The sequence below is a fragment of the Chiloscyllium plagiosum genome, chromosome 6 (genome assembly GCF_004010195.1).
Source record: "Chiloscyllium plagiosum isolate BGI_BamShark_2017 chromosome 6, ASM401019v2, whole genome shotgun sequence".
Classification (NCBI taxonomy): domain Eukaryota; kingdom Metazoa; phylum Chordata; class Chondrichthyes; order Orectolobiformes; family Hemiscylliidae; genus Chiloscyllium; species Chiloscyllium plagiosum.
Genome location: NC_057715.1, coordinates 68,583,562 through 68,603,601, shown reverse-complemented (window position 1 = coordinate 68,603,601; position 20,040 = coordinate 68,583,562). Strand labels below are relative to the sequence as shown.

General features: G+C 39.8%; 1 protein-coding gene across 1 annotated transcript in view; it reads left to right on the top strand.

Moving 5' to 3' along the window:
* Nucleotides 1-9,386: 9,386 nt before the first annotated feature.
* The window catches only part of LOC122550674 (beta-galactoside alpha-2,6-sialyltransferase 2-like), an 89,708-nt gene continuing 79,054 nt past the window's right edge, over nt 9,387-20,040 (top strand). Inside the window, exon 1 of the mRNA XM_043691760.1 lies at nt 9,387-9,627. The gene's annotated coding sequence lies outside the window, so the exon portion shown is untranslated. The remainder of the gene's footprint in view (nt 9,628-20,040) is intronic.

The window sequence follows — 20,040 nt, the reverse complement described above, 5'->3', positions numbered from 1 at the left end:
AACTGTGAACACTATCATGCTCAAGGGCTTAATTCGTATGAGGTATGTTCACTAAATTCTATTTATATAAATTGGGGTCAACTGGGAACAACAATAAACAATGGTGATAACTGTTTCTTCAGCCAGTGATAACTACTGCCGACAGACTGGCAAGCAACTAATATCAGCTTTTTTTTGACTGTGAAAATTCAAATACCTGGTATTTGGAGTGGGGTGGAGATGGTGTTATAATGATAATGTCACTGGATTAGTAAACTAGAGGCCCTAGCTATTAGTCTGGGAACATGGGTTCAAATCCAGAATATAAATAAATACAAATCACTTGCAGATTTCTATCCAAGGATGGTATCCTATCACATAGATGGTATTTGGTAATTGAAGGGCTCTGTGGAGCAATACTAGTGTCCCAGTGCCTGAATCAGGAAGCCTTGGTTCAAGTCCTACCTGATCCGGAGATGTGTCATAACATCTCTGAACAAGTCATTGAGAAAATATCGACCTGGTAACTGGGGTCCAACACAATGGCACAGCAGGAGAATGCTGTTGTAGAGGTAGTGTGCCTACGTTTGAGCCAGGAGGCCCAGGCCAAAGTCCCACTTGCTCCAGACATGTGTCTTGACACTTCTGAGTAGGTTGGTTAAAGCTACCTGCCTGGTAATTGGGAAGAACTGCTTCCATCTGGTACCCAGCAACCAATGCAAACTGTTTTCAGCTAGGCGTAGCCAACTGCTCAGGAACCAGGATCAGCTGTTTTTAACTGGCCCCAAAGCGATTGTTTTAACTGGATTGGGTAAACTCAATTCAAATAGGCCTATCCACCTGCTCACCTTTGCATTGAGTTTGTCTAGCAATGCAAAGTAGTTGTTCCAATAAAATGACAGTTCAATCTCAAAGCACCTGATGGTGGCTAATAACTTGGAATAATTTGGCCATCACTCTGTTCCATCTATATTCATTCAACTTTATTTAGGCAGAAGTGGGTATTGCAGATGTTGGAGATCAGAGTCAAGATTAGAATGGTGCTGGAAAAGCATAGCATATCAGGCAGTATCTGAACAGCAGGAAAATCGACGTTTCGGCCAAAAGCCTTTCATCAGGAATCTCGCAGTAAGGTTAAAATCAACTAGACAGAAGTGGGTACTGCAGATACTGTTAGATCAGAGTCAAGATTAGTGTGGCGCTGGAAAAGCACAGCAGGTCAGGCAGCATCCGAGGAGCAGGAATCCCGATGAAGGGCTTTTGCCCAAAACGTCGATTTTTCTGCTCCTCGGATGCTGCCTGACCTGCTGTGCTTTTCCAGCTCCACTCTAATCTTGACTCTATTCATCTATATCTCCTTGCTTTAATAATGGGTGGTTTCAATATCCTGCAAGTTGAACAACCTGAAGCAAGAGATGTTAAAACAGACACATTTCCAATGGCGGTCATAGATGGTTTGATCATAAATGATGCAAAGACTCTGTAGGATTTTAGATTTTGTAATCCAGCACAGCGAGTTTGTGGCCTGGAGGTTAGTAAACACTTAAGATAGAATGCTTATTATATTGCTAGATCTGAGATCACTGGCAAGCTAAGGTCAGAATCAGAACTTTGAAAAGTCAAATCACTTGCTACGTATAGACTGAAATAATTTCCGCTCCAAAGCTAGAGCAGCAAAAGGCAAGGAAATGTATTTAAGATAGTTATACAAGTTGAAAAAGAAAATATCCTCCATTTAAAATGACATTGGATCACTATATCACAAGGGACCAACAGGCAAAAGATGCTTTAAGCTCATCAATATGATACACTAAAAGTGCACTTGAACATGGGATCTATTTTTATGTCAATTACACAGTACATGCTTCTCTTCCTAAGAGGTAACATGCTGGAAACAATGTGCTGAGATCTGCCAATGTTGCTCCTCTTTTGCACATCACATCCACTTCCAGTGGTGAACAGAGGCCCAGTTAGAAATGGGAATAAACTGTATAATGTGATGAAAATCTATTCCAGGTGTGTGTCTAGCCATTACACAGTGTTGTTCGATTTCCGAAACTTGCTCGTATTTAACAGCTATTCAGGGGTGTCAAACAGCCAGCTGCAGATAGGAACTCATTTAAAGCGTATGTTGAAAAAGAAACAATTACAGCTTTAAGGCTAATTCTACATTGATTTTCTGAGATTAATTTGTCTTCTTCTTTCTCTCCATTGCCAGTTTGGTTTCCATGAGCCTTTCTGCCAATTATCCTATTGATATTTTACCCTCAATGCCCCCTCCCCCAGCTCTAACAGTAGCAATGCTTATATGGATGTACTTTGTGTAGGAGGAAGAGAAAAATCAACCTGGCAGAACCCACCAGGCTTGAGCTGTGAATACAAATCAATGTGCTGAAGCTCAAATTTATGGATGAAAGTGTCGATTTGTCCAACTTGAAAGTCAGTACAAAGTCACCAATTCTGAAGCCAGGTTGTAGCAGCAGAACTTATAATACAGATGTAGCATGTGACGAACTGTTATGCTGTTTGGCCACAGAGATGGTGTCATGAAGGAACATGCAGCGTCACATTCTCTTGTATCTGGATCTGAAAGAGTTAATAGTGATGAGTACCATAAACACCTCCCACTATGATGTAATGGACTTGTGCGTAGAACAGTTTAGGATCTGATCCTCCTCAAAGTCCTCATAGCTGGTTGCTAACAATATAGAGTCATTGAGTCATAGAGATGGACAGCACAGAAACAGACCCTTTGGACCAACTCATCCATGCCGACCAGATATCCCAACCCAATCTAGTCCCACCTGGCAGCACCTGGCCCATATCTCTCCAAACCCTTCCTATCATATACCCATCCAGATGCCTCTTAAATATTGCAATTGTACCAGCCTCCACCACTTCCTCTGGCAGCTCATTCCATACATGTACCACACTCTATGTTAAAGAGTTGTCCCTTAGTTCTCTTTTATATCTTTCCCCTCTCACCCTAAACATATGCCCTCTAGTTCTGGATTCCCCCACCCCAGGGAAAAGACCTGGTCTATTTGCCCTATCCGTGCCCCTCATGATGTTATAAACCTCAGCCTCTGACGCTCCAGGGAAAACAGTCCTAGTCTATTCAACCTCTCCCTATAGCTCAAATCCTCCAACCCTGGCAACATTTTTGTAAATCTTTTCTGAACTCTTTCAAATTTCACAACATCTTTCTTATAGGAAGGAGACAAGAACTGCATGCAATATTTCAACAGTGGTCTAACCAATGTCCTGTACAGCCACAACATGACCTCCCAACTCCTATACTCAATACTCTGACCAATAAAGGAAAGCATAGCAAACACCTTCTTCATTATCCTCACTACCTGTTACTCCACTTTCAAGGAGCTATGAACCTGCAAGCACTCTACTTGATTGGCACCACACCCACATCCTCCACCACTGGCCATCAGTAGCAGCAGTCTGTACTATCAACAAGATGCATTGTAGAAATTCACCAAATCCCCTTATACAGCACCTTCCAAACCCATGACCATGACAAACGAGAAGGACAAGGTCAGCAGATAAATATGAGCACTTACAAGTTTCATCCTGATCCACTGACCATCCTGATTTAGAAATATAACAGCATGTCTTCAGTGATATTGGGTCAGAAACCAAACAATCACTCCCTAATGGCATTGTGGGTGACTGACTGCAGATATTATATCATAACTACAAGACAAGTACAATTAGACCAGAAGTGGTTTTCCTCTACTACACTAAACCAAGCAAGCCCTCTTGTTTTCTACACTAAAAAAGGATAAAGGAAACTATCTTCACCATGAGCAGCATCTCAGAAGATATCACTGTGAGCTGTTACACCCAGACAGCATGGTAGGCAGTGGTGCAGATTCGACTTTACTGTTCATACAAGCCATGGTAAACTGTGAATTAAAGTCACCTGCTCATAAAGCACAGATGGCAGTGAGGAAGACCTGAAGATTTATGAATCCTACAGAAGAAATCCTCATGATATACTCAGCAAGGAAAAAAAAACTCCAGTATAAAAACTCCACAGGTCCACTTCAACAGGAGAGTTACTAACTCCCTGGAGAAATCAAGTAGTAATTCCAAAGCAGACAAAGCCTGGACTCATGAGTGGGAGAGCCTGTTGGGGTAGTCCGGTCAGAGCACAGCAATGATGCTCTGTGAATAAAGATTAAGATCCCTGATGGACTGGGGAAATTTTAAGATGGTGCAGTGATTCAGGCTGGAGAAGCGAGAAGTTATATGACTTACAACTTAGACTGAGCATCGCAATCATTGCAGGTGGGCACTATGAGGCATGAATCCAGAAATGGAAGTAAAGGACTATAAAAGAAAGTGTAATCTGAGACCACAGGCAAAGAGCATCACAGAGTCTGTAGTTTTAAAGTGATAATGTCAGACAAATTAAAATCCTAAGTGAACCTTGTCAAACAAGGGATAGAAAGCTTGAGACACTTTATTCAGGCTGCAAAAAAAGGCAGGCGATCCTTCAGATAAGCCACGATAAAGGTAGGAATCATTTATTTAAGCTGCCAGGATCAAGAATGAATCAATCAAACTGATTGAAGCATGAATTACATTTTAAAGCCACCAAAAGTTTTAGAGCGAAACTACAGAAAAAGGTTGAGAATTCTCCATTTTATCCATGAAGAGCAAGAATCTTCCATATTCACTGTAAAAGGTGGCAATCATCCAGTTTAGCTGTGAAAAGGTGTGACCCCTCCATTTTAGCTAGAAAGCACTCCAGTGCTCCAGCACAGGGCAGGAGAACTACTATTAATGTGAATTATAATACCAATAGAAATAGGAACAAGAGTAGGCCATTTGGTGCCTAAAGCTTGCTTTCCCATTTAGCAGAATCAATAAAGGTATGTTTAGCAAGCAAAATGTGCCATACTATTTGGAAGACATAGCATCAGAAATAATTTTGTTCAGAAGACTTAATTTCAAAATTGGTGAAAACTTAACACTAAACTGGACATCTTGGAGAAAACAATTATTTAAGATCCAGAATACTTATCAAATTACATGTGAAGTCAGAATCTGCAAGTAAATACACATCAGTAGACAACTGGGATCTGTCTGATGACATAATAGCTTATCAGAGAATGAGAGAAACAATAAAAAAAACTAAGGAAGATCTGAAAGCTTTCAATAATTACCTTAACCTCAAAATTAATAATATTCTTGAAAGAACAAGATTTAATAAAACAGTTCAGCATTCAGGAGAACCCAAAAGTGATTTGATTGTGGATTTCTAAAGATTAGTGAATCAATTTCTGTCACTGTGATGTCTTCAAATTAGAATTCATAAGAGACAGAATTGTTGTAAGAATTGCTGTTGAGTATTTGTCAGATTTATTACAGTCTAAACAATAACAGACCCTTGTGAAAGCCATTCAACTTATTAATGAGACAGAAGTCCAGAAGCAATACAGATTAATATTAAGAGGTGAGCTTCAACCTTCTGCAGACTATTCAGAGACTATTCAGTTCCTAAAATACTAAACTGCAAATGACAAGAAACTAGTATAGTAAGTAAGACCACACATGACAACATTTTGATAGTGCTATGGAGGAAAGAAACCTGACAGGCACAGACAGTGCCCAGCTATTAAAAGTGAATGCCTTATTTGTCACACTTTCAGAAAATGTACAGATGTGGCATACAATTTTAGAAAAGCAAGAAATCAACTCGCTATCCACACAAAGGGTTTAACAAGATAGAGAACTCACCTAGAGAAGAAAAATCTGAAGTATCCCAGGTGGAAATTTTGGCAAGCTGATACTTATATCAATAGTCACTATCTTATCAAATAGTGAATCATGATACAAGAACCATCAGCTTACAATGCGTCTCAAAGGTATAACACTTAAGATTAAAGGTATGATACAAGCAACTCTCCAATGTAGAGGATACAAAATAAGAGAAAACCTATCCATCCTGATAATCAACAATTCTTATTCTTCAGTAGGCAAGCATGCCTTGACCTCAATCCTCTTTAAATGGCAAAAGGAGCTAAAACCAAGGAGTAGTTGTTTCAGGAACAATTAATCAGGGGACGGGCAGTAGAAGATTTCATACAGCTTGCTAGACTCATTACAGAACTTGAAAAAAACACAGAATCCATTGAGAATAGTTATGTTGGCATAAGAAATATGTTTCATGTTGTGAATGAGATACGAACCTGTGACTGTACTGTATTGGCACAAATGTTTTCCACTACTATCAACTGAACAGTGCTCAGTCTACAGTAATCAGCAAGGTTTGCAAGGAAAAACAAGTATTGAGACAGCCAGTCAACAGCATATCCAATTGAGCAAATTGGCGAAACTATAACTGATATAACTCGAAGTGTAACACAGCTTGGTGAATACATGACTACGACAAATTCAAATCTAATATTAGCTGCTGAAATACTTGGAAGAGGCAAGTTCACATAGAATATTCAACCTCCTTATCTTCCTAGGAATAATTCTCAGCAACTGTTCCAGAGATCATGGCTAGGCAAAAGTAGCTGACAAACAGCAGAGCCGAGGAAATGAACATGTTGGTCCCACTAACAATATAATCACCTGGACAAAGAAGAATGCCCAAACTATCAACAAGTTGATGTTAAAGGTGCAATGCTCAGTAAAAATGTCCAGGTGGATTGTAAATAAAAATCCACTGATACAGATTGAAAATCCAGTGCGTACAACTCTATAGAAGCCATTGTTCAGAAGGGACAACCAACACTCAATGATTCAAGACACTGCAACGAAGAAATTGCTTGTTTCAGCAGCAAAATGTTCTCTGTGAAGGAAGCAAAAGATTATAGGTATACACTTTAAAGGGATTTACAGTCCTCAGACTACGAGGAAGACTTACAAAGACATCAGTCTTTCATGCAGCAAACTATCAGCCTTCCAAGTCTGAAAAGAATGCCTTCCAGAAGAGTAATTAAACTTCCAGATGACCTGATGATTCAAAGTCAGAGATGAGAGGGTGGATGGTTAATGGTAAATATAATGAAATACACAGAAATATAATATTAATAATGGAAAACAAATTAGTGGGGGCTATTGGAAATGGGTCTAAAATGATTAATATCCATTATGATGATGTCATTCAACCTTGTTGGCAGAATAGGTTAGAATCTTGGAGGAATGAACCCAAACCTCTGGCTGTCCTGAAACTCTCTGTAATAAAATCAATCTCATTATTGTAACCTTTAACATGTTGCTAATGTGCAATAAACTGTTTCTTATTACATACAAGGGATTCTTCCAGTTAGACTAGAGGTGGTTTCACATGCTGAAATAATTTGTCTCCTCCTATTCTGCTCTTCCTGTTTAATGGTTCCCATTTCTTTAGATTCTCCCAGCACATGTAAATGTGAACCTGACGTTGTGAATAAATATACAAACATGTAAATGAGACAAAATCTTTTTATATACCATTGAGAAGACAATTTATCTTTGTTTCAATTCTCCAGTTGAATTAAACTCCCAGTTCTCTGTTTAAAAGCTTTGCAAAATCAAAAAGTCAGCACAGTACAGAAGGAAACTATTCAGCCCATTGTGTCTGTGCTACTCTCTCAAATGAACATTAGACTTAGTGCCATTGTCTTGTCTTTGCTCCATAACCTGCCAACTGTTCCTTTTCAAATAACCATCTAATTCCCTTTTGAGTATATCAATTGAACCTGCCTCCATCGCATTCAGGCAATATACCCCGGAGAAAAATAAGAGTAAAATAGTGATAATATAGTGATCTCAGTGACAATTGTTGGTTTTCTGTTAATTTTGTTTTATGCAATTTCATGTCCTGGAAAACATCTTCACATTGTCAGCAATTAAAAATCATTGCTGAAGGATAATTCATATGTTAATAGACATGACAAAAACATACAGATGTTAAATTTGCACATATATCTTACAGGATGTAAGTCACTTGTTTGGTTTAATAAATAAACTGGCTGCTTCAAGGACTGAGTGCAAGAAGGGAAGTACAAGTTGTCTGTACAGCAGCTAGCTGTCCTTGTGTGTGAATTATATTGGCTCTATCTGCGCCAGGGTAATATCACTTTATATACTGTTTTACTACAATCTACAAGCTTTTAAAACCCAACTGTGGCATTTCTCAGTTACTGTTTCTTGATTTACCGCATCTTATTTTGTACCTTTTAATACCTTTTGCAATGTCCTGCAATATAGGACCAAACCTTTAACTTGATATGTGGTGTCAGGTGTGGTAGCACTATCACATCTGAATCTAATGTATTTCGGATCAAGGCCCACTCGAGTGACTTGAGTACATAAATTTAAGCTATATTCTAGTACAATACTGAGCGAATTCACCGGAGATGTTTTCTTTCAATGGAGTGTTGAAAGTAGTAATCAAATGTTTATTCAAAAGGGTAATTCCTAAGAAGGGTCTTGCAAGACCAGGAGTAACACTGCAGCTTGAGGGAAGATTATTTAGAAGAAAGGAAAGACTTGCATTTACATGGCACCTTTCCAAGCTCAGGAGATCCCAAAACACGTTACAACCAATGAAGTGATGTGACAATGAATTTTCATGAAGCAAGATTTCATGAATACTGATAATGAGTGGATCATTTGTGATGTTAGTTGGTTAAAGTGGGCACAATAGCGGGGTAAATGGAGGTGACAAATAAGAGGCCAGAGACAATGAAGTAGAAATTGGTTGATGCGAATACAGTAGGATAGGACTGAGTAGCATTGTAAAGTTTAAGAATGTGACAAATATAACTGTACCAGCAGTCAACTTAAAGTATATAATTGAAGGTATCAAATTACATACACAGCACTGTTTGAAAATAAATGGTTAAAATAACAATTTGATGTTGTTCACATCTGAAATGTTAACTTATTTATTTTGTTTTACCAGATGTTTTCAACATTTTCTGGTGTTAGTTCAAATTTCCAGCACCTGCAGTTTCTTTGTTTCCTCATGAAACTATCATTGTGTTTACTATAGATATAATACTGTCTCCAACCTTATTCAAGGACACCTTTAGAACAGCTTCAGCTTCAGTATACTGCATATGAAAAAGGCCTAAAAATCGCTGATATTGGTGACATTCTGCTGCAATTTTATCCACCTATGTGAATTAAATACTAAAGAAACAATTGTCTGCTGTGCTTAGCTTCCCTTGAAGGATACGACTCCAGCTCATTAACAGACTGAAGCTGTAAAATAGTGGGAGAGAATAAAACACTGAAATGTCAATCAGTGCTTGTTCGTCATTTTGAAATGCTTGCTTGTGCAGACAGCCTGGAGACATTTACTATACGCCTGTGAGAAGGCTGGTATTTTTATGGTATATGCATTTTGTACTTCCCTGGCATCTGTTTTATGAAAGAAGGGTGTGAGTGAGCTATTATTTAAAGCTGATAACAGGAAGTTGAATGCAGGCAAATCCCCACCCACTAACAGCATGGTTGCTGCTAAGGCAAGTGTAAAGAGAACAAAGAAATGACAAGCAAGGCAGTGAATAGTGCTGGTAGTATTCCAAAGGGCATACTTTCCCTGCTTGTGTGGCTTACGCGTGCTGGAAAATATCAAGTCCAGTTCAATCTCTGAAACATTAAGACTGTGGTGTTTGTTACTTGCAGGTAAGTTCAATAGTCTCTCCATTGTATCTGAGTGAAAAATCTGTGTTGTGCTCTGTCTATAACTGCATGTTGACCAGGACATTCAAATCCCTTTCAAGGATTGAAACTGGTGCATTCTTTGGCTACAGGTTTTTTTTGAATAATAACAGATGCAGAACTAAAGCTCAGTAAATATGGGATATCTACTTTAAAGATATTTCAGCCTATAACACACTAAACAGATCATTGATTTTTACCAGCAAATGGCTGGTTGGTTTTGTACAGTTGGACAATGCACTTTAGATCTAGCCTTTACAATATTTTCTGAATGCTGAATTCTTTTACATTGAATCGGTTGTACTCTCAGCAGCGCTCTGTGCAGCAGGACGTTTACCATACTGACCTACTGTGAGTTATAGCGCTTCCCCTTATGGCTAATATTCTGTAAGCAATCAGTTCCAGCTTTCTGTTCAGAGGAGGTTCAGAAGGAAAATAATTTATGCACCTTGCTGTCTGCCACATTTTGGGGACATGGAGTTATACTGATGCCTACTCTCCAGGCACGATATCATCCCAAGGATAGTTCATTGAAAAGAAAATCTTTGAAACATGTTGCATCCTTTAATTAAAATGCCAAATGTTAGCTCTTGAGTAATTTAGAAGACTATTCAGAATTACATTCAATATAAGGGAGCCTTTTTCCCTTTCTTCGCTCCTGAACGCTGTGTGATATTATTCATGTCATATATTTGTGGAACTAACCACTGGCACCTTTTGGTTGGGTAAAAGGCTGCTACCAATTCTCTTTTCTATACTGTGTCTAAAGTATTGAGTATAGGAGTTGGGAGGTCATGCTGTGGTTGTACAGGACAGTGGTTAGACCACTGTTAGAATATTGCGTGCAATTCTCATCTCCTTTCTATTGAAAAGATGTTGTGAAACTTGAAAGGGTTCAGAAAAGATTTACAAGGATGTTGCCAGGGTTGGAAGATTTGAGCTACAGGGAGAGGCTGAATAGGCTGGGGCTGTTTTCCCTGGAGCGTCGGAGGCTGAGAGGTGACCTTATAGAGGTTTATAACATCATGAGGGACAAGGTTTTTTCCCTGGGGTGGGGGAGTCCAGAACTAGAGGGCATAGGTTTAGGATGAGAGGGGAAAGATTCAAAACAGAACTAAGGGACAATTTTTTCATTTAGAGGGTGGTACGTGTATGGAATGAGCTGCCAGAGGAAGTGGTGGAGGCTAGTACAATTGCAACATTTAAAAGGCATCTGGATGGGTATATGAATAGGAAGGGTTTGGAGGGATATGGGCCAGGTACTAGCAGGTGGGACTAGATTGGGTTGGGATATCTGGTCGGCATGGGCGTGTTGACGGAAGGGTCTATTTCCGTCCTGTACATCTCTATGACTCTAAAGACCTACTTAGTTAAAAGTAGTAGAGGATTAACCACCTGTGAGTCATAATAAGGAGAAGCACTTCTCTCAACAACAAGGTGTACTTTATTGCATGACAACAATCAGAACAAATTGCATTGGTTAATTCGGCATAATTACAGAGACAACACTAAAATAAAAGCAAAATAAAATGGATGCTAGGTATCTGAAATAAAAAGAGAATGCAATGCAGAAACTCAGCAAGTCTGGCAGCATCTGTGGTCAGACAGAGTTAACGTTTTGAGTCCAATTCCACTCTTCTTCAGAAGCCCAGAGATGAGATGGCTGAACCCATTGAGATCTAGGGCTGCTCTTTTCGATTCTCCACCCAGGATTGTGTGACATCATTAGAAGGATTGGACTAAATATAGTCTCCAATATTAACCCTTCCTGAGCCATTACCTTCTATAGCCGCTCATAGGTTTCCAATCCTCCAGGACAAAACTAAGGGGTAGGATAATGACAGAATGAAGATTTGAACACAGCTTGAGTTTGGATGTTTTCTTTATAATCAGTGAAAGCTAATAAGAATTATTGATATCTCCACATGATAAACTGAATAAAGTGGAAAACATAACTGTTCCCTTTCAAAATCTGTTTCCAGTTTGATTTACAGCTTAGTAGTTTTTGTCCAAAATATAAATTATCCAAGCTCAAAAGCAGTCAGGTGGTAACTCTATACTGTGCCATTGCTCTTCTCTGAGCTTGAGTAATGAGTGTTAACAGGTTGCTTGACATGGGACCATCAGTGCAAAACAATCCTACACTTGGCTGTAGGACAATTGCCCTTCAGTCAGAAAGATTCAAGTTGAGAATGTAACCAACTTCAGTCTTGAGCATATAGGAATGAATTGTTAGGGCCCCACCCTCACTTACCATAGCGCTGAATGTCATAAATCGGGCAAAGGTAGTACACATAAGGGAAAAGTGAACTCAACTGAGTCATTTAAATTGAGCGCATAGGACATGCATATAGGTTATGCAGGTTGTGAAGAAGGCAAATGGTATGTTGATATTGAGAGAATTCAAGTACAGGAGCAAGGAAGTCTTGCTGCAATTTCACAGGGCCTTGGTGAGACCACGCCTGGAGTATTATGTGCGTTTGTGGTCTCCTTGTCAAAAGAAGGATATTCTGGCTATGGTGAGAATGCAAATGCAGGTTACCATTCCTGGGATGGCAGGATTGACTTACAAAAAGAGACAGGACAGGTTAGGACTTTCTTTATTATGGAGTTTAGAAGAAAGAGGGGCACCTCATAGAAACTAATAAAATTCTAACAGAATTAGGGAGGGTAAATGCAGAAAAAATGCTCTCAATGGCTGGGGAATGTAGAACAAAGGGTTACTGTCAAAGAATAAAGAGTAGGTCTTTTAGGACTGAGATGAGGAGAAATTTCTTCACCTAGAGATTGGTGAATTTGTGGAATTCTCAGTCACAGGAAACCTGAGGCCAAAACAAGGATTCTGGGTATCCAAGATGGAAGACAGGAAATATTTCTGGCTGTAACAGGCTGCTCCTTTTTTTAAATATCTGGGTTTTGGAGGTGATTTCCTCGAATCCTAGGAGCAGCAATTACTGTTTTATATGCTGTTGCATTGTTTTGAACTTTGGGTGGCACAGTGGCTCAGTGGTTAGCACTGCTGCCTCACACCACCAGGATCCCAGGTTTGATTCCAGCCTTGGGTGACTGTCTGTGTGGAGTTTGCACATTTTCCCCTTGTCTGCGTGGGCTTCCTCCCTCAATCCAAAGATGTGCAGGTTAGGCGAATTGGCCATGCTCAGTTGTCCATAGTGTTAGGTGCATTAGTCAGAGGGAAATGGGTGTGGATGGGTTACTCTTCAGAGGGTTGGTGTGGACTGGTTGGGCCGAAGGGCCTGTTGCCACACTGTAGTGAATCTAATCTAAGTGGCACTTTTAAAAGAGAGAGGAACAGACAAAGGCAGCACATGGCGAGAGAGAAAGAAACCCACACTGCTAAATGACACAGCAGTGAACCTGCGCAGTTAATGCCTTTGCTGTTTGAATTCATATATTGTTGGACGTTAGAGTGCATCTAGGAAAATTAACAAACGGTGAAATTCACAACTAATCTTGGAGGAACCTGTTTGGAAGAGGTCACAGCACAGAGACAGATAAGTGAAGATTTTTAAGTGTAGCCTCACAGTAAATCTACAGTAATGAATAGAGTGGGTTCCTTTTTGATTAAATCTCTTATTGAGATATGTCTCTTGATTAAACTTAAATATATAAGCCATAAGTATTAAGTTAGCCTGGAGCCATGTTTTGCAGAGGAATAAGACAGTGCTATTTTCTGGGTCTGTACATTGAAAGAAGCAAAAATGGCCTTTAGAAGACTGATATGCTCTTCCTGTCAGATGTGAGTTCATGGAGAGCTTACATGTCACTAAGGAGTATATCTGCAATAAATGACATTGGTTGCAAATCCAATCAGATTGAATGGATCAGCTGGAGAGACAGTTAGAGGCAATGATGAATTTAGGGGATGTGATGGATGGCAATTATACGAAGGGAGAAAAGTTGCAGATACAGTCACATAAATGGGTTAACTACAGGAAAGGTAAGTGAGGTAGGTAGGGAGTGAAGGAGTCCTCTGTGGCTATCTCCATTTCAAACAAGTATGCTGTTTTGGAAAATGTGATGGATTCTCTGGGGATTGGAACAAGTTTCTGGTATCAAGACTGGCTCTAATGCAATGAGGGTTACGTCGGGTTACAAGAGATCAATTGTGTTAGGGGACTCTCTAGTCCGAGGCACAGACAGATGTTTCTGTGGCCAGGAGCAAAATATCAGAGTTGTGTTTGCTTCCCTGGTGCCAGGATCAAGGATGTCTCAGAGAAGGTGCAGAATGTTCTCAAAGGGGAGAGGGACCAGAAGGAGGTGATTGTACACATTGGAACCAATGACAGAAGAAGGGAAAAGGATGAGATTCTGGAGGGAGAATTAGGCAGTAATTTAGAAAGGAGATCATTGAGAGTAATAATATCTGGATTACTCCAATGCTGTGAGCTAGTGAGGGTAGGAATAGGAGGATAGAGCAGATGAATGCATGACTGAGGAGCTGGTGTACGGGAGAAGGATTCACATTTTGAATTATTGGAATTTCTTCTGGGGTAGAAGTGACCTGTACAAGAAGGATGGATTGCACCTGAATTGGAAGGGAACTGGCAGGGAGATTTGCTAGAGCTGATCGGGAGGATTTAAACTATTAAGATGGGGGTGTGGACCCAGGGAGATAGTGAGGAAAGAGATCAGTCTGAGACTGGTACAGTTGAGAAAAGAAGCGAATCAAAGAGTCAGGGCAGGCAGGGACAAAGCAGAGAACAAGCTAAGACTGATAAATTAAACAGCATTTATTTTAATGCAAGAGGCCTAACAGGGAAGACAGATGAACTCAGGGCATGGTTAGGGACATGGGACTGGGATATCATAGCAATTATATAAACGTGGCTCAGGGATGCACAGGACTGGCAGCTTAATGTTCCAGGACACAAATGCTACAGGAAAGGGAGGCAAGAAAGGATGGGGAGTGGTGTTTTTGATAAGGGATAGCATTACAGCTGTACTGAGAGAGGATATTCCTGGAAATATATCCAGGGAAGTTATTTGGGTGGAACTGAGAAATAAGAAAGGGATGATCACCTTATTGGGATTGTATTATAGACCTCCTAATACTCAGAGGGAAATTGAGAAATAAATTTGTCTGGAGATCTCAGTTATCTGTAAGAATAATAGGGTGGTAATGTTAGGGGATTTTAACTTTCAAAGCACAGACTGGGACTGCCATAGTGTTAAGGGTGTAGATGGAGAGGAATTAATTAAGTGTGTCCAAGAAAATGTTCTGATTCAGTATGTGGATGTACCTACTAGAGAAGGTGCAAACTTGATCTACACTTGGGAAATAAGGCAGGGCAGGTGACTGAAGTGTCAGTGGGGCAGCACTTTGGGATCAGCGACCATAATTCTATTAGTTTTAAAATAGTGATGGAAAAAAGTTGATTTAAAAGTTGAAGTTCTAAATTGGAGGAAGACTAATTTTGATGGTATTAGGCAAGAACTTCCAAAAGCTGATTGGGAGCAGATGTTTTCAGGCAAAGGGATGATTGGAAAATGGGATCCCTCAGAACAATTGCAACATTTGAAAGGCATCTGGATGGGTATATGAGTAGGAAGGATTTAGAGGAATATCTGGGGTGCTGGGATATCTGGGCATGGATGTGTTGGACCGAAGGGTCTGTTTCCATCCTGTACATCTCTATGGCTCTATTGAAGACTTTCATGAAAGATGTAGATTTAGTTCAGACATCTAAAGGGATCAAAGGAAATAGAGTGAAAGTGGGAATAGGGTACCGAGTTGAATGATCAATCGTGAACATATTGAATGACAGAGCAGGCTCAACAGGGCAGATGGCCTACTCCTACTCCTACAATCTGTGTTTCCAACAAGCATACACAATTTTCACTCCATAATTGGCCTAAACCAGTAGAGTATGTTTCACAACTTAATAGTGGAGAAGTACATGCTCTTGAGGAGGGTATAAGGCATTTAGAAATACCAAATATAAAATTATTTAAGTCCCTTGCCCTTTAAATGTTTCAAAAAAAGTCTTTCTCGCTATTGTCCCTGCGAGTTGAAAAATATCTCTGCCTATAGTTTCTATGTATGTTTGTTCATGCACCTGAATAATTATCACAAGAGTATTATTAGCTTTTGATTGCATCCACAATTTCTCATTGTCACAGGCTTTGGTTTCCAATTTGATTAACAGCTCCAAGAGATTATTAAAGGATCAGATGGCTTTGATGTGCAGTTGTGAATACAAATGCTTGTTTTACTTAAGGCTTCAGTACTTGAGATATTTAAATGGATTGAATGAACTTTAATGAAATAGAGTACTATCTTTAAAAATTGAAGTAATAGATAAATCAAAATTTAATATACTTAATCTCAGAATGGTTCCTGAAGTATGCCTATGATGACTGCTAGAGTTGCCATGGAAGGCCATAGGATGGTGTAAGGAATCATGATTTGGCACTGAGTTGACATGTAGCTATAAAAGCCCATGGAGATGAATAGACAGGCACGAGTTGGCATGGAGAGTACAAGAGGCCATTGGGAGTGGAAATGGCTAGAGATTGAAATGAGTTGGCACTGTTGGCATAGATGGGATACAGGGTGAAGGATGAGAAAGCATGAGATTAAGTCTTAGAGGACCAAATATTTTTCTGCACAATTAGAATGAAATTCCAGAGAACTGATCATGCCATCTTGGCACACATTTGTTTATATGGTCACCTCTACGTTGCACTCATAGGCACCAAGCCTGAGCCTACCAACCCTCACCTCCTTGAATTGAAAAGTACACGATTTGGGTCCTTGTCTCTGAAGCTGCTGGGAAATTTCCCAACATCCAATACCTGCCTGTAAGACAGAAATGCAAGCCAGAGGCTATGTTTCAAATTCAGTGCAGTATAGTCTAATCTAAATGTAGGGGTATTCTAATCTAAATGTAGGGGTATGGGTGGGTTGCGCTTCGGCGGGGCAGTGTGGACTTGTTGGGCCGAAAGGCCTGTTTCCACACTGTATGTAATCTAATCTAATCTAATAGTATAATTCTGAAAGAATACTGCAATACATACGAGCCATCTTCTGGATGAGACAGTAAACTGAGGCCCCTACTCTTTAGTGTTGAGCAACATTGACTGCTTCAATATCCTTGATTGTTACCCCATTCACAACAGATTGCATTTATGTCGCACCTTTAAGAAAGTAAAGCATCTCAAGGTAAGAGTTTGTCAAACAAAAGTTGATTCTGAGCCACATAAATAGATATTACGACAAGTGACAAAAAGATTTGGTCAAAAGCATAGGTTTTAATGAATGTCTGAAGGATGGATAGAGAGGTAGCAAAGTGGAAAAGTTTAGGAAGGGAATTTCAGAGCTTGGGGCCTTAGCAGGTGAAGGCAAGGCTGCCAGTGATGGAATAATTAACAATACAGATGCTCAATGATGAAGAATATCAGTATTTCTGATGGTTGTATAGTTGATGAAGATCACAATGAAAGGGAGGGAAGATAAGGAAGGATTAGAAAGCCTGGATGAATTTTTAAGAATTGAGGAGACTTTGTTTATTCATGGAATATGGGTATCACTGGACAAGCCAGTACCTATTGCCGATCCTGAATTGCTATCTCCTCAACCATTGTACTCCTTGGGTTGCAGATACTTTTAATCAGGATATTCCAAGGTTGTGAATCAGCGACAATAAAGGCATGACATATAGTTCTAAGCCACAGTGGTTGTCCAGTTTGAAAGGGAACTTGTAGTGGTGGTATACCCATGCATCTGCCACCCTTGTCCTCCTATGTTGTGGAGATCATGGATTTTGGAAGCTGTTGTCAAAGGAAGTTTAATTAATTACTGCAGTGCATCTTGCCAATAATACACACTGTTGCCACTGTGAATCAGTGGGGAAGGAAGTGAATATTGAAATTAGAGGTTAGGATGCTAAACAGGCAGCCTCCTTTATCCTGGATGGTGTTGGGTCTCTTGTGTGTTGTTGCAACTGCACTCATCCAGATAAGTAGAGAGTATTCCAGCACACTCCTAACTTGTGCATTGTAGATGATTTGCATTTGACAGAAGGAGATGGGTTATTTACCATAGAATCTATTGCCTATGACCTCCTGTTGTGGCCACTGTGTTTATCTGGCTGGCCCAGTTCAGTTTCTAGTCAATGTTGATAATGAGAATTCAGCAACTGTAATGCCATTGAACATAAAGGGACACTGATTAAATTCTGTCTTGTTGGAAATGGTGATTGCCTGGTACTGTGTGGCACAAATGTTGTTTGCTACGTATCAGCGCAAGCTTGGATGCTGTCCAGACCTTACTGCTGTTGGGCATAGAGTGCTTCAGTGGCTGAGAAGTCAAACATGAGCAACTATGCAATCATCAGTGAATGTTCCAAATCATCAGTGAACATTCCCACTTCAGACTTTATGATGGAAGGAAGGCCATTGATGAAGCAGTTAAATCAGCAAGTTCAATTTACTCCAAGTGATATCGAGACACAGCTGGAGACACCTGATACTACAAAGGTTATGGGCCCGGAAAGCAATCCAACAACTGTACTGAAAACTTCTGCTCCAGAATTAACTGTGCCTCATCCAAGCTGTTCCAGTACAGTTACAATACTGTCATCTAGTCAATGATGTGGAAAATTGCCTAGGTATGTTTTGTACACAAAAAGCAAGACAAATGCAAAACTGGCCAATTACTGATCCACAGATCTATGCTGGATCATCATTAAAGTGATTGAAGATGCCATCAACAGTGCTATCCAACAACATTTCCTTTGCAATGATCTGCTCACTGACTTTCAGTACTTATTCTATGAGGCCCATGCAGCTCCTGACCTCATTATGATTTTGATTCTAAATGGATAAAAGAGCTGAATTCCAGAGGTGAGGTGACGGTGACTGACCTTGATATCAAAGCCACATTTGACCAAATATGCCATCAAGGAACCCTAACAAAACTTGAATCACTGGGAGTCGGTGGAGAGCTTTCTGATGGCTAGAATCTTACCTGGCCCATTGGAAGATGGTTGTGGTTGTTGGAGGTCAACCATCTCAACTCCAGACCATCTCTGCAGGAGTTCCTCTGGGAAGAGGCCTAGGACTGTAATTATCAGATCAGAAATGAAGATGTTTGCTGATGAATCCGCAAAAGTTAACACCAGTCATCACTTGACAGTCAATGAAGCAGTCCATGTCCAAATCCAGCAAAACCATTGCAATATCTAGGTTTGGGCTGACAAGTGGCAAGTTACACTCATGCCACACAGAGTTATGCAGTGACCATCTCCACCAAGAACAAAGCTAACCATCACCCTTCTCCCATCATCAACATCCTTGGGAGTTGTCCTTGACCAGAAACTGAAATGGACTAGCCATTGCAAGTACTACGGCCACAAGAGCATGAGAGCACCCATCCAAAATCTACAAGGCACAAATGAGAAGTATGATGAAATACTTCCCATTTACTTGGAGAGCGCAGATCCAATAGCACCTAAGACCCTTGATACCATCCAGGACAAAGCAGCCTGCTTGACTGGCACTACAGCTTTCCTTGTGTTATCAAGAAACTTGGATGCATTACACTCACTCACTTTGTCTGAGCTATTAATGTAGCATGCAGTCAGCTGAGGTCCCAGCACTGATTCATGTGGCTCCCCATTGGTTACAATCTGAAATTGACCTGTTTATTCCTATGGTCCATTTTCTGTTGTATAAATGATGTTCAATGCTAATAGGTTACCTGTGACCTATGTGTCCTTATGAACAAGCTATTGTGTTGCATCTTAATGAACACTGTGTGGAAAAATTATAATGTACTTCATCCAACAGTTCAATTTTAGTTACATCCTTGAAAAACCTTAATAAATCTGTCCAACTGCATTTTCCTTTCTTAAAAACATGTTGACTCTGTGTAAACATGTAATGATTTTCTAACTCACCTGTTACACTTGCCTTACAATGGACTTCTACAATTTCCTAATGACTGATGTCAGCTCACTGACTTATAGTTTTTTGTTTTCACTTTCTCTTCTTTCCTTAATAACAGTGTGACTTTTCTATGTTCCAGTCCACCGGAACCAATCAAAACTTAAGGAGTTTTGCAAGGTTGCAATCTAATGCATCTAATACCTCCACAACCACTTTTTAGAACAACAGAATGTATCAAGTCATTTATCACTTTCAATTCCATTAGTTTGTTGTATATGTTGTTGAATAAGGATTGTCCAACAGTGTTTCATTATGATTGGACCTTTTCTTTGCCATTATTTCTGGCATGTGTGTTTTTATGTCAGGGAGATATACTATTTAATATCAATGCAATTTTTATGTTCCCCATTATAATTTCTCCTTTCTTAGCCATTCCAGTTCAACCAATACCATTAATGTCACAACAAA